The 13,877-nt window shown below is 36.9% G+C and overlaps 2 long non-coding RNA genes across 2 annotated transcripts; both read right to left on the bottom strand.

The window, feature by feature from the left end:
- Positions 1 to 511: 511 nt before the first annotated feature.
- LOC105445005 lies at positions 512 to 2,648 on the bottom strand. Its single transcript, XR_004062873.1, has 3 exons — positions 2,567 to 2,648; positions 1,807 to 1,877; positions 512 to 976 (listed from the first exon to the last, which is right to left on the bottom strand). It is a non-coding gene; the product is annotated as an uncharacterized LOC105445005 (long non-coding RNA).
- Positions 2,649 to 4,237: 1,589 nt separating this feature from the next.
- Positions 4,238 to 13,569, bottom strand: LOC115920880. The gene is made up of 6 exons (XR_004062591.1): positions 13,396 to 13,569; positions 12,488 to 12,604; positions 8,976 to 9,065; positions 6,638 to 6,711; positions 6,119 to 6,295; positions 4,238 to 4,397 (listed from the first exon to the last, which is right to left on the bottom strand). It is a non-coding gene; the product is annotated as an uncharacterized LOC115920880 (long non-coding RNA).
- Positions 13,570 to 13,877: the final 308 nt, after the last annotated feature.

Raw genomic sequence — 13,877 nt, 5'->3', positions numbered from 1 at the left:
ATTTGAATGCTAGTTGAGCAGTTTCTAAATTAAATGACAGATCCATGAAAACCTTCGACCCAAATCCTAAATTAAATACAAACACGTGAAAAATTGAAGGATAATTGGCATGGCAAAGCCGATCTGCGCTAACCTAATTGTAAAGTAAATGAATTCGAATGACAAACTCGCGAATTTCGCCGGGAAATTCTATATTAATTAAATTGTTTATTTATGTATATTCTTCCATTTGTTTATCCTTGAAACAATGTGCAAATGAAATATGACATTGAAATAATAATGATACAAAAAACGAACAGGCATGGCAATCCGACATTGAAAAAAAAAAGCTTTAAAAAGATATTTCCCACCGTTTAGTAAAGGTAAATATCTCGCAGAATGACGCATACTACTAGTACTATTACTACTACTGCCACAATAAAAAAAAAAAAAACAGACACTGATGTTACAATGATAAACAATTATGATAACTATAATAAAACTAATAATCACAATAATAATGGTGAAGATAAAAAGTATAATAATACTTATAATCAAGCTTATTCTTCACGTTGATCTGTCCTCCGAAATTGAAAATAATGCTTGATATCTTATTAATGATCTATACTCCAAATATAGTGTGCAATCTGCATACATCTGCGATCCTTAAACGAATTGTGTTTGGACCTTCCGTTATTAGAACATGCAGTCTAAAAGTGATTGACCTTTCAATTACGCTCACCTGCTTTTTCCAACTTAAATCTGATATTCCTTTCTCCTAAGTCCAAGCACGCGGACAGAAACTTCAAGTATTCAATACTTTTCTTTGCATCGTGAACGTGGCAATCTTCAGTATAGTTTTCAAATGTATATATGTAATTCTTAGGAACACTACCTCGATCTTTAATCTTAAACACTACATCATCCAAGCTTCCATCTGCTTCTGCAGAGTCATCCAGTTTCCCTTTATGAGTGACGACAACCATTGCGTTACGACCTGTAAAAACGAGACATACATAACACTTTTTTAAGAAGTAATGAATTAAATGGGTTTCTAATTTCCTATCTTGATTTATTTTGAATCCTTGTAGTATGGGGAAATATTGAAAATATTAGCCAACAGATATCAAGATAATCATTCAAGACTTGAAACATATGATTACCTACATCACATATGATTAATATATATTGTAAAAACAAATATATTGCTTTTGTTTCTCTCTAGCCTTAGCCCTTATTTGACTAAGGGGTCACTTTGACCCCTGGTGTAAAAGCCCGCGACCGTTGCAGATTACGTGGCATTTTGGATCTGCTTGTTTACCAAAAATTGAAAAGTCAACATTTCGCATACGTTGTGAACATAATACTTTTTTCTTGAACTGCTCGTAAACACTACAAATTGTTTCTTCTTGAACCTTTGCTAGGTATTTGTCCCAACACACAAAACAATTTTTGTTTGTCTTCAAATATGTGTGACTCAATTCCATAAGGGTGGTTGGTTGGGAATAAATAAAGATATATTTTAAATTGACTGGAAGAAGGGGGGTTAAAACATGCGTCTAATAGTACATAAATTGCACAGGGATGATGCAATATTCTTGGATAAAGTAGCCTTTAATCACGGTAGCCTGCTAGTCCTTTTCATTGCTCTATCTCTCTTAACATGCCCTCTAAACGCGCGGAATACTCCAGTGAATGCTTGAAGTCGACGCATCTACAAGCATTTCGAGTAACAATTAAATCTCAAATTTGTCAGACTAGCAATATTACTGCTCTGAAGTTTATAATATCAAGAAATGTCTCCTGATCAAGATGATTATAACTTACCAAAGTGATCATTAACTTTGTCAGAAAATTGTCGGATAAAGTCCAGCGTATCATCATGTTTAATTGGTTGACTGTATAGATACAAAAAAGAAAACAGGAAAAAATAAATTACATTATATAACGACAACATAGGGTTAAATCACATTGCTTTACATAATGAATCACCCATTGTTTAAATGATACTTGATTATTAAAACCAGAAATAACAGCGATGACACACTTCTATAATAAATTGTATTGCTATTCTTATAATAATCATAACTATTACAACTTATAATTATATTACTGCTATCACTACTGCTACAACTACTGCTACCACTACTACTAATACTATTTCTACTACTTATGTTACTCTTACTACTATACTACTACTTATACTATTACTATTACTTAGTTTACTCTTACTACTACCACGGCTACTACTTCCACGACTATTACTACAACACTACTACTATTAGTGCTGCTGCTGTTACTACTCCTACTACTCCTACTAATAGTATAATACTTCTACTACTAAACTAATACCATGACTACCGACGTGCACACACACAAACTTTCCGAACTTCAGAAGTGTTAACATTCGTGACATTTATATCTATTTTATTGTGAGAGGTAATTTACATTTTGTGTAATATAGTTGCTTCTTGATAACGTTTCTGTAACCAGGATCTTATTCAAGGCCTCCCTGCTACTAGTGTAAACAAATTTATCATCTACAAATTGAAAGTCAAGTTGTAAATAAAATATTCCCGTTTGTTACCTTGGATTGCATACAAACACAGGGCAGTGAATATGTTTTCCAGTTCCTTTCTTAACCCTTTTCTTAGGTTCAAGTCCTCGTTCCCCCCTGGATGGGAAAACAAACAGAATGATGACAGAGTAAAATGTATATTAGAAAAGTGAAAGTAATAACAGGCCAAGATAACTCATTTGTACACAAATACAATTCAATTCATTTCCCATCGTGATGAATTTATTTTTGAAAACTCCTACCATGATATTACAGTACAGTGAGCGAAATAATAATAACAATAATAATCTGGAATTATATAGCGTTTAACTACGAAATGCCGTCTCTAAGCGCTTTATAGATATTATTCCCTCGGTCACAGGATTCATTAAGGCACAATGTGCACCATCTACACTCCCTGGAGAGTATTCCTACGATATGGTCACCGTAAGGTCATATAGCAATACGTACCACAAAGACTTTTGTTATACTACCAGGTACATATTTCTCTCCTAAAGTGGCAAATTTAAATTAATGCCTTGTCATAGGACATTAGTGCTGTGTCAGAGATCGAACGCAGGACCTTTGAATTTCCAGTCAAATGCTCGACTACGACACCTCAACCTGCGACACCTCTGCTTCTGGCTTCTTATATAGCGCTTTACTATCAACTGATTAAGGCGCTGACAATGTTAATATTACCCCGGTCATTGGATTCAATTACGATTCTGCACATTACAATGCACATTCGCCAGGGGAGCACTCCAGCTAATACTGCGGTCAATTGAACATAAAGAGAGCTGAGAGAGGAGCTGTGATTTGTTTGTGTGATGGCGTTTTCGTTGTAAATGATCACATCAGTCACCGAAAATAATTTCTGAACGTCGGAATCGGTTCTTTATAGTAAACTTTACTTGGAATCTGATCATTGGTTATCAGCATTATCGTGATCCCCGTTCCCAGGGACTTGGATCCGTGGACACTTTCTACTCTGAAAAAAACATTTCCTACCTTCCAAAGCGCGCGTTTAAATTTACCATAGGATTTAAACCACGAGGAATATACTCCTCGTGATCCGAGTCCCCCTTTATGAGAGATTTGATGATTTGACGGTCCACAAACCTATATCTTATATCGAAGAAGCCTCCCCAATCCATTTCAACAACTCTTGTAGGGACTTTCGATGAAAAAGAAGATAAAAAGCACGACAAGCAGTTGAAAAAAGATACACTAAACAGTACAGGACGAACGCACGCACAATTCTTCACGTAGCCATTTGTACATTGCGCAGAGCGTGCGAGTGAACGGGCAAGTAAGCTTTGGAGATATGTTTATTTGACCTATGACACGTTGACGTCATACGACTCCATTGGCTAATTGCGAAATGGCTTATTGTTTTTTTACGGGCGCGCATATGCTAATCCAACCGAAGAGACGTTTGCAACCTCCTGGGTAATCATTTGACACATGGGAGGAAAGGAGCAATGTAGATAAAATGTCTTGCTCAAGGACGGGGCTTTAACCCATGAGGAACCTACCTTTGTAATCCCAGTCAAGTGACTCGACTACGACATATAATGTATCAAACGAAAAATCATTCAAGATAAAGCAATAGTATCTGTGTATAGATGTACGCATGTCAAAGTCATCACTCACGAAATACACGACAGAAAATGAATACGAAGCGTTTACTCACGAATCTGAGGCATCAAGTCTTCCTCAATCTGTTTCTTTTTGAAGTCCTTCATTCCTCGATTGTCAACGATGTGTATGTGTTCTGTTAGCTCTACCGTCTCCCTGAACTTTGTTTGACTACCAGCTGATGTATCATCAGCTTCGATGGCGACATCCTTGTACTCATCTAATGTAGAAAGATGTGGAGTAAACAAGGAAATCAGATAATCGTTCTGAATTATAACAAATTATAATTAGAGATTAATCAACTTTCAATCGGTTGTACTCCACTCCACAGAAATAATCAAACAAGAATACAGATTTCTAGTGAGAGCAGGGTGGTGGGAGAGGGTTGCAACAGGCATTGGGTGAGGAAAATGTGCCCTATAAACGACACCCGCACCCACTAAAGGGACTTGGTGACATTGTTCAGATGAGAGAATATGGTGGTAAGGTAGTGACTTCAATGGTAGATGTAAAATATAAGATGATCATAAAGTTTGACTGAAAACAGACCTTTATTGATGATACAAATTGGGAAAAACTGATCTCCCTACTTTATTATTACAATTTAAGTATATTTTAGGTGAATGAAAATCATAATAAAGCAATGAGTTGGCCCTATGTAACATTCCAAAAATTTAAGTGTTAAAAGATTTTTTCAAAGCCTGTTTTATGTCTTATTTTCATGGAAAAATGTTTGGGAGAAATTACTTTAAAAGAGTCTCGCACAGTGACGCTTTCAAAGAAAGCCATTCAAATCTTTGTGGTTTTATAACTTTTTCAGGATTTTTAGCATGTAAGAGGGTAAGTACGTAAAGGAATATAATAAGTAACATTTCATACTCAAATTACGCAGTTTTTTCATCAACCTTCAACAATGTTACCAAGTCACTATAATTTAAAAACGTAAATTCTATCATACACAGGTGGAAGTATTCTTCTCAAGGGTGCAAACGAAACGTATTCATGAAACATCTCCATCACTATATCAGAAATTATTCTAAAATGCACAAAAGACATGTGAATATTTGGGATAATTTTTACCATGTGCTAGTCTATTAACTTTATTAAAAATCTTTTTGCTATATATTCATGTATCACGCATGAATATTCTATAGGAAGCCAGATTTGTAGAATAAAAAATAACATCTTATCTACGTGGCTTAACGTAGATGCATTCTACCGTAACATCAGGAAATCCTACGGTACAGTACGATACGGTATAGTTATGTCCTGTCGACATTTGTTCAATAACCATTTGAAATAAAGTGAAGGATATATGCAATAGGGGTACTCCACCGAAAAGTCGCATTGTGATTTTCAGGTGGACCTCACTCAAGGTGTTTTTGGTCTGGATGGTAATATTTTTAGTCATTATTATTTCTTGATATAGTAAACTTTCTTTTATGTAACTTCAAATCTTAATCAATTTTAAAGTAGACCTATACGTGTCCATCTTGAGTTGGATGTAGTATTAAACTCTCTATGACCCTGACTTCCGGTCTCATTTTGATCAACTATAAATTTAAAGCAGAGTAAGACTTTGCATTGAAACATGGTGAGAATACAAATTAGGAGGTGCTCATTTTGTATGCCAAATTACAGGGCAATCTTATAATTCCTTCACCTATTCAGTTCTTATCTTCCTTTTATCCCCTTACAGAATGCCTTTGGAGTCAGATTAAACTACAAACCTTTTTTTCTTCTCCATAGTAACATTCCTTGGAATTGGATATTCTTCTCCTTTTTTATTTGGGTTAGAAAAACATCCAAATGTGATGAGTTTTATATAGTTCTAAAGCTAACAATAAGTCTTTTTTTAGAATCATATTTAAAGTATACACAAATATTTCTTACGACTTGTGGTTTGTTTTGCGATGCTGGGTTAGCTATGAGTTTACTTACTCCTAAGAGCGAAGTGCAGTGAATTGATTAAGGATGAATTCCCTGCACCCGTGACACCGAAAAGTCCAATATGGATCGACGAGTCAGGTATGTCTACACCTGCTATTCCCGTGGTCTTTCCTGGTCTATAACTTGTCAGCTTCTCTCTAAGGTCCTCCAACTCAGTCTCTACCTCGTCTGAAAAAATACAGGAAACCAGAGCCATCGTTGATTTAAATAATGACAATTATTTCATCTTTTTGCTCCGTTTTTTTTTATTGGGGATGAGGGATTAAAGCTTCTGCAATAGAAATATAGAGAAACTATTACACTCTAATCTTTAATGGAAACCTCACCCCAAGAAATAACTTTAGTTATATTCTTGCCGATAATCTACAAGTGTATGAGAGATGTTATGAAGCAAGTTATTCTTAACATAATGTACAGTTTCTCAGCACGACATGGGTTCTCAAACCTTGATTTGTCAATTTAGATGCAAAAGAAGACGGATCAATCAACAGACGGAACGTAAATACTTACTCAGTGGTTGTTTTCACCATTATTGTGAGTTCTATCCTTCTGTTTCTTGCAACCGAATACCCAGCAAACACAATCTAAAGAAGTAATTTAACAAATAGATAATGATGATGATTATAATAATAATAATAATAATAATAATGAATAATAATAATGATAATACACAATTATAAGGGCAAATTAATTATATGTCGAATCAAACAGATATGATTTACGATTATTTCTTAACACTGCAACTAATCTGCCATTACGAATCTCTCAATCCATCATTATTCCAGGCCTTTTTGTTAACACTGCAACTAATCAACTAAAATTTGTAAAAAATATCTTAACAATTAGTTTATTTGACATCTCAGAGAATTGGAAACATCTGAGAAATTAGATTTGTAAATACAATCCTTAGCGATATTGTGACTTTATGATGTGCGGGAGAGGGGGGGGGGCAGGGTTGTTTAAAACAAATATTTGTTGATGTATTTATTAGTCATACAACAATTAAAAAGAACAGCAAAGACCTAATTGGAAAAGTTTTTTTTTTTTTTTTTTTGTTTACTTATGAATGAATTAGAGTATGAACCATGTCGACAATGTCAAATCATTAATAGGTACCTTTAGATTTGCACGAAGATTGCTACTATCGACGTCCTTTTAATGCACTGCCTTGAATAGACGTCACACGTATCAGTCCACGCAAATCTAAAAGTCCCATGGGATTAGTTTGCTTTGGTTGACTGAACATGTGTACGTTACGATTTATCTTGCTTATTAAAGGTACTATGTCCCTTTTGCAGCTAACCTCAAATTCTGTGGAACTTTGCAGGAATTATGAATATGTCACGTATGTCCTATCTGTGAAATTTAAACGTTAGCAGTGTCCTCATATTCAAATTATGCAAGGAAACCCGTTTACTTGCTAGACTTCACTGTCAGACACTATAGAGTGTCTGACTGGCTTTTTTCTTCTTTGGTAATAACACACATGAAAAGAGTTGTAAAGGGTACATGAGCATTTGTCTACATCAATAACCCACTTCTTGTGATGGCCAAGATTAAACTGATTGAATCTTTGCACAGCATAAAACGTATGACCATTCGGTACATTGTCTGAAAATCAAGACTATTACTTTTGGGCTCTATAGCCCTAAAGTCGATTTGACAACTAATAGTCGTTATTTTCCCACTTGAAGACATTTTCAAGCCCCTCCTTTTTCAGGGAAGTTCTAAATTAGTATTATTTTTCAAATGCAGTTGGAATTTAACTTTTTCATTTCTTTGGCCTGTAAATGGAACATAGTACCTTTAAACTTATTGTAGCACTTTAAGGAAACCTCACCCAAGAAATAACTTTACTTATGCTGAGATATTTATTATATTTTTGCCCATTAATCTACATGATTACCCACGAGGCATACATCAAAAGTAATGAAAAGTTTCTCAGCACGACATGGGTATAGCTATGTTCTTGATAAAGTGATGTACAATGTGAAGTCGTTCATCAAGTAAATTTATTCAAATTAATGGATGCTTGCTTCCCAGGTGTGTGTAGTGATGAAGCATTTCATTGACTTGCTATTATACTTTGTACAACAATTGCCAAAACGCAAATTGCATAAATGGGGTGAACATTTCTCATAAATAAAACACATTTGTCAACTGCTATATTTTAGTATTTTAGTAACCGCTGTATTTAAGTCTTTCCAACTAAAGATTGGTGCATAATACATGTACAACTTCAACTGGTACGTCACAATATCAAGAAAAGGGTTGCACCCATTTCATGCTAAAAGGCATCACATCATGCTTAGAAAATCTTCATTTACTACACTTTTGGTCATAAAGGTGGAATAATTATTTCTTACCCCGATTTATGGAATGATTTTGACAATGATTTATTCCTAATAGATCTAAATAATAGTATACGTTCTCAGATTTTATTGAAAAATAATTTGCGAGTGTTTGTTTTGCGTGACTGCTTAAACATTTGTCTGCTATACTATGCTAATCAACTAGGGTACCTACGTCCTTAAGTCATAACTGACAGAAATGAGGACTAATGCCTCACAAAAGGGCACTAATATAGGTGATCGAAACGGTTTCTATTCTGGGTGTGCACATGCTAATCCAACCACAATGACGTTCGCTTCCTACCAGGTGCACATTTAGCACCTGGGTAGAGAGAAGCAATGTATAAACAAATGCCTTGCTCAAAGATAAATATATCAGCTAGCGTGCCGAGGCTCGAACCCTCGACCTTTGCATTTCCAACCAAGTGATTAAACCAGTCATTACGACACTTCTTCAATAGAGGCCACAATGAATATGAAGATAGTGCACAAAATACCTTTCGTCATGATCAATTTAAACCCACGTCTGGTCCGAGAGTTAGCATTTTCTTGAGACTCAACGGATGCCTGGTTGTCAATAGGGCAATCTATATGAAATAAAGCAATACAAAAAAAAAATCCCTTAAAGGGACTTGGTTACATTGTTCAGATGAGAGATAGTGGTGCTTAGGTAGTGACTTTAATGCTAGATGTACAATTAAAGATAATCTGAAAATTTGAGTGAAAACGAATCATTATTCATGGTACAAATGGGGAAAAACTGATCTGATCGATTCCTTAATTTTCCCAACTATAGTATTACAATTTAATTACATTTTAGGTGAATGTAAATCATCACAAAGCAATAAAGTGGCACTACATTTAATTCCAAACACTTAAGTGTTGACAGATTTTGTTATAGCCTGTTTCTTTTAGGAAAATTCAAAAATGGTTGGGAGAATTTACTGTTAATCACTGTTAGAGGGTGTCGTACATTGACGCCTTCAAAGGAAACCATAGATATCTTCCTGGTTTGAGAATTTTCTCAGGATTTTTTGCATGTCAGAGAGTTAGTACAGTAAAAGGAATTAAGTAAGTAACATGTTATACAAAAATTAAGCAATTTTTTCATCAACCTTCAACAATGTTATCGAATCAATTTAAGGAAATCCTTCTCATAATTATTGAGGTTTAATCTCTATCTCTATTGAATCCAAACTTTAGTGTCATTTAAAATAAATATTTAAGCAACTCGAAGAATTGGGTGTAGGCATTCGGGCAGATACGAAATGTAAATACATTGATAATAAAGCATCTGAGAGCATATAAATCATTGTCGTAAAGGAGAAAAAAAAATCATATTCCATCATGACCGACTGAAGAAGGCGTTAATGCCTTGGTCACAAATACCCTTACGGGCTGCTACGAACGCCGTACGAACGATTTTTAGACCATTTCGTAAGATCTTCTTAAGGAGGCCGTACGAAACAAGCGCTCGTAAACCGTTCGTAGACCGTTCGTAAGAACGCAGATTGGTCGATGGTCTTGTCCAAGATTTTTTTTAACATCGTACGAAACCCTCTCTTCGTAAGGCGGCCGTACGAACGCCGTAATTACATCGTAAGAACCACGCAAGATCTACGTACATTTCTTAGGGTCGAGGGACAATTCTAAAAGCTTCAAATTATTACGATGACCGTAAGAACGCCTCAAGTTGTTCAAAGAGGGCTCCTACGGCGTTCGTAAGAACGCCTTACGAGCGGAGATTCTTATGGTCTTCGTACGAAAGACTCCTGGCGTTCGTTAGACGTTCGTAAGGTGCTCGTAAGGTGTACGTACACAATTTATGCAAATTTTGAGTTTTAACGGTTATAAAGCCTCACTCTGTTCATAGTGTTCGTCGAGGGTGCATCTCTTGTTGAAGAAATATGGGACCAAAGGGGAAATCTGTTAATGGGAAGAGAGGGAAGGGAAACAAACTTAAGGAAAGAGATGAGGAGGAAGGAGAAAGAGGAGGAGAGCAGCAACAACAATATCAAGCAGAGGCGCCGGAAGTGGAGGGGGAGGGGGAGGGGGGGGGGGGGCAGGGGGGCATTCGCCCCCCTCCAACCCCCCTTTAAAAAAGCAGTAAAGGAATAAAGATGATTTGCATTTTTTAACCAAAAAGAACATACAAAAGAACAAAATCTGAATTGAATCACCTATCAATTATATTCGATTCAAAGAAAAGAAAAATTAATAGGGATTAAATGTCGTATACATTCCGCTTGCTCTATCAATGGAGGTTTTTATAATATATGCGATTTGCGCATATCGTGGAAATATTGTAAGAGGATGGGAAAGTGTTTTTTTATTTTTATTGTAGTGGTGATAAGACATGAGCCCCTGAACACTGGAGTACTTATGGGCGGGGAGTATTTCTAATTCGATACCAGTGATTTACAAACGTTGCTGAAATGACATGATTTTCCGGTATTTTTTCTCAATTTTTTTGCAAATCATATCTTTTTATGCGTTTGTTTGTAAACTACTAATTCCCAAAGTAACAGCTAGGCTTAAAAATATGCTTATTTAGAAGCCTTCATGTCAGGGCCTGCAGAACGGCGGGGCTCGGGGCTCGAGCCCCCCTCAATTTTGTAAAAAAAAGAGGAAAGGAAAGAAATGTCACAAATGAGATATCAAAATATGCTCATCTGACCGTAATTAGATGCCGAAAATCTTTTAGCTTCCAGGGGCTCTGGCCCCTGAACCCCAACAAGGGCTCTAAGACAGCCCCCTGGATGGTCATCTGACCGTACTTTAATACCCAAAACCTTTGAGCTTCCAGGGGCTCTGCCCCCTGGACCTCACCAAGGGCCCTAAGGTGGGCCCCTGGATGCTCATCTGACCGTAATTGAATACCTAAAACCCCTGAGCTTCCGTGGGCTCTGCTCCCTGGAACCCCCGACAATTAGTGACCCGCCAGTGACACAAATAAGGTATCTAAATATGCTTATCTGACCCCAATTTAATGCCTAAAAACCATGAGCTTCCGAGGGCTAGTCCCTTGACCCCCGCCGGTGCAAAGCCCCCTGACCCCACGCCAATTTACGCTACGCTCGCTAAACTCTAACCTGATCGTTAATACTCCACTTTGAAAAATGTTCCGTGGGGCCAGCATGTAACATGTAGGCCTAGTGATGCAAATTTTCCTTCTGCCCCCCCCCCTCCTCCAAACGATTTTGCTCATTACGCCACTGCCCCTGGAAGGTGAGCCCCCTGGAATTTTTGCTACCTCAATCCAAAACTGCTTTCGGCGCGCTTGATATCAAGAATGATGGCCATATCGGAAGCGACCGGGAGGCGGTGGAAGATGACGACGACGAGGAGGAGGGATAATCATCAAGACGGCAGTTTGTCGGCAATGAAACTAAGAAAGGAAAAGCAGTCCTATGACTTTGATGCCACCACAGAGCAAAACCTTGTTGACTTCTTCGGTTAACATGACTGCTTTTATAATAAAGGAAGTAACAGATATGCTAACAGCAAGTTTAAGAAACATTTTATTGAGTTGCAGTTGCAGTTGTAGTCTTCTTGGTAATACTGTCATCGTGTAATATCAAACTTTCAACAGTCATAGAATTTTCGACAGTATACGGCAGCGTTTTTTTTGCAACCCGACCCAATAGGTTTTTTTTTGTAAGATCTTCTTACGAATGACTTGTGAATGCCGTGAGTTAAACGTACGAACACCTTGCGAGAACAAAACTCATAAGATTGGCGTAAGTCTGACGTAAGAAGAACACAAGGCGTTCTTACGAAAAACGTACGAACTCTGGGGCCATTGTATAACCGAAAATCACTTCGTTTCTCAAGAAGGTCTTGAGTTGTTCTTGCGAATTAAACGGCGTTCGTACGAACTCCGTAAGAAGGACGTAAGAAACTATGTACCATCTGCGAATCTCTACGAACTCTGAAATTCGTAGGAACAGGGAGATTCGTACGAACGAATCGTTCGTACGAACATTTGTGACCGTAGCATAAAGAAGACCTGGTTGGGTGTGAAACTTGTGATACTTCCACACTCTAAAAACGACAAGGACCAGAAAAGCGGAAGTAGCCACAAAAAGAAGGAGAATAAGGAAGATATATCCACCTGGTAGAGATTCTAAAGATAAATGACAGCAAAACAAGATAAATTGCAATCTTTTATTGTTCACTGCGCTAGAAAAAATGATTTCAAAATTCGGAGAACGAAGAGATAGATCATGCTATTTTGCGAATATCTACAACTACCTAGTGGATTACGCACTTCTTGATGAGATAATAAATTTGCAACAATCTGACATCACGTAACCCCAATATTCTACCGTTTTCAAATACAACACATGTACAGCATATTATTCAGCTTATGGTATGTACTTCATAAATTGGCCGTATTAAAGCTTATTTGTTTTTGATTACTTTCCACGTTTTAAGTAATGGACCATTTGATCAGAGATGATATTACTGGTATATCTCTGATTTGATATTGTGCTTTATTGTATCAGTGTTGTATTAAAACCTAGCCCACGTCTAAAGCAACTGTTCCGAGACCTTAAGCGAATAAACATTATCATCCATAGGCCTACGACTAAGAGACCCTTTGCTGTTTATGACTGGGGGAAGCGCCGATACCGATGCCATTATCAGATTAAAGGTTTTCAAAAAATGACTAGCAGTCACAAATTGAATTGCACACGTTTTTACAGTGCAATTAAATTCAATATTTTTACAAATTGCAACAGCATAACACACAAAAACATATGATATAAAAAGGTACACATACTAATTCCATTAATATATTTGATATTAAAAATCAAAGGGTTGTTTTAAACATTACTATTGCATTACATATGAAAGTAAATAAAGTAGGAAAATAAGTCCGATCTTTTCGGTCATATGTTAATCAACATTTACCTTTTACAGGTTTGATGATTTGAACAATCACAGTACGTTCTGCGGTTCCATTGACAGCCAGACCAGAAGCAATGCATCTGAAATGGAACTCGGATTGATTTGTCCTTCTGCTTATGGTTGCTGTCACGTCGAAGGCACCATCACTCCTCCGAGTGACCATCTGTGTCGCAGTGAGGTTCTTGGACTCCTCCTGCCAGAGAATGTCCACACGTGGCTTGGCTCGTATGACCGAGCATTGCAGCTCAAAGGAATCCTTATCTTCAGCCACATTGTACTGACAAGGCTTAGGAGTTGTGCCATCTGAAGCTCCCTTGGGGCGAGACTTACAATGCGGGATTCGGATGTACGGCTTTTCTGCTCGAGCTGAGTGCAATGATAAAACGTTAAAAGGAAGTTGAGAAATTAATTCACAGAATTATATACCCAGGCGTTGTGTCTCCAGCATGGGCGTCAATTCTTACGTAATATCTTTTGTTCAGGGG

This window comes from Strongylocentrotus purpuratus, unplaced genomic scaffold (genome assembly GCF_000002235.5).
Source record: "Strongylocentrotus purpuratus isolate Spur 01 unplaced genomic scaffold, Spur_5.0 spur5_scaffold_1, whole genome shotgun sequence".
Classification (NCBI taxonomy): Eukaryota; Metazoa; Echinodermata; class Echinoidea; order Camarodonta; family Strongylocentrotidae; genus Strongylocentrotus; species Strongylocentrotus purpuratus.
The sequence above is the reverse complement of the archived record's forward strand: the minus strand, read 5'-3'. Positions and strand labels throughout refer to the sequence as shown.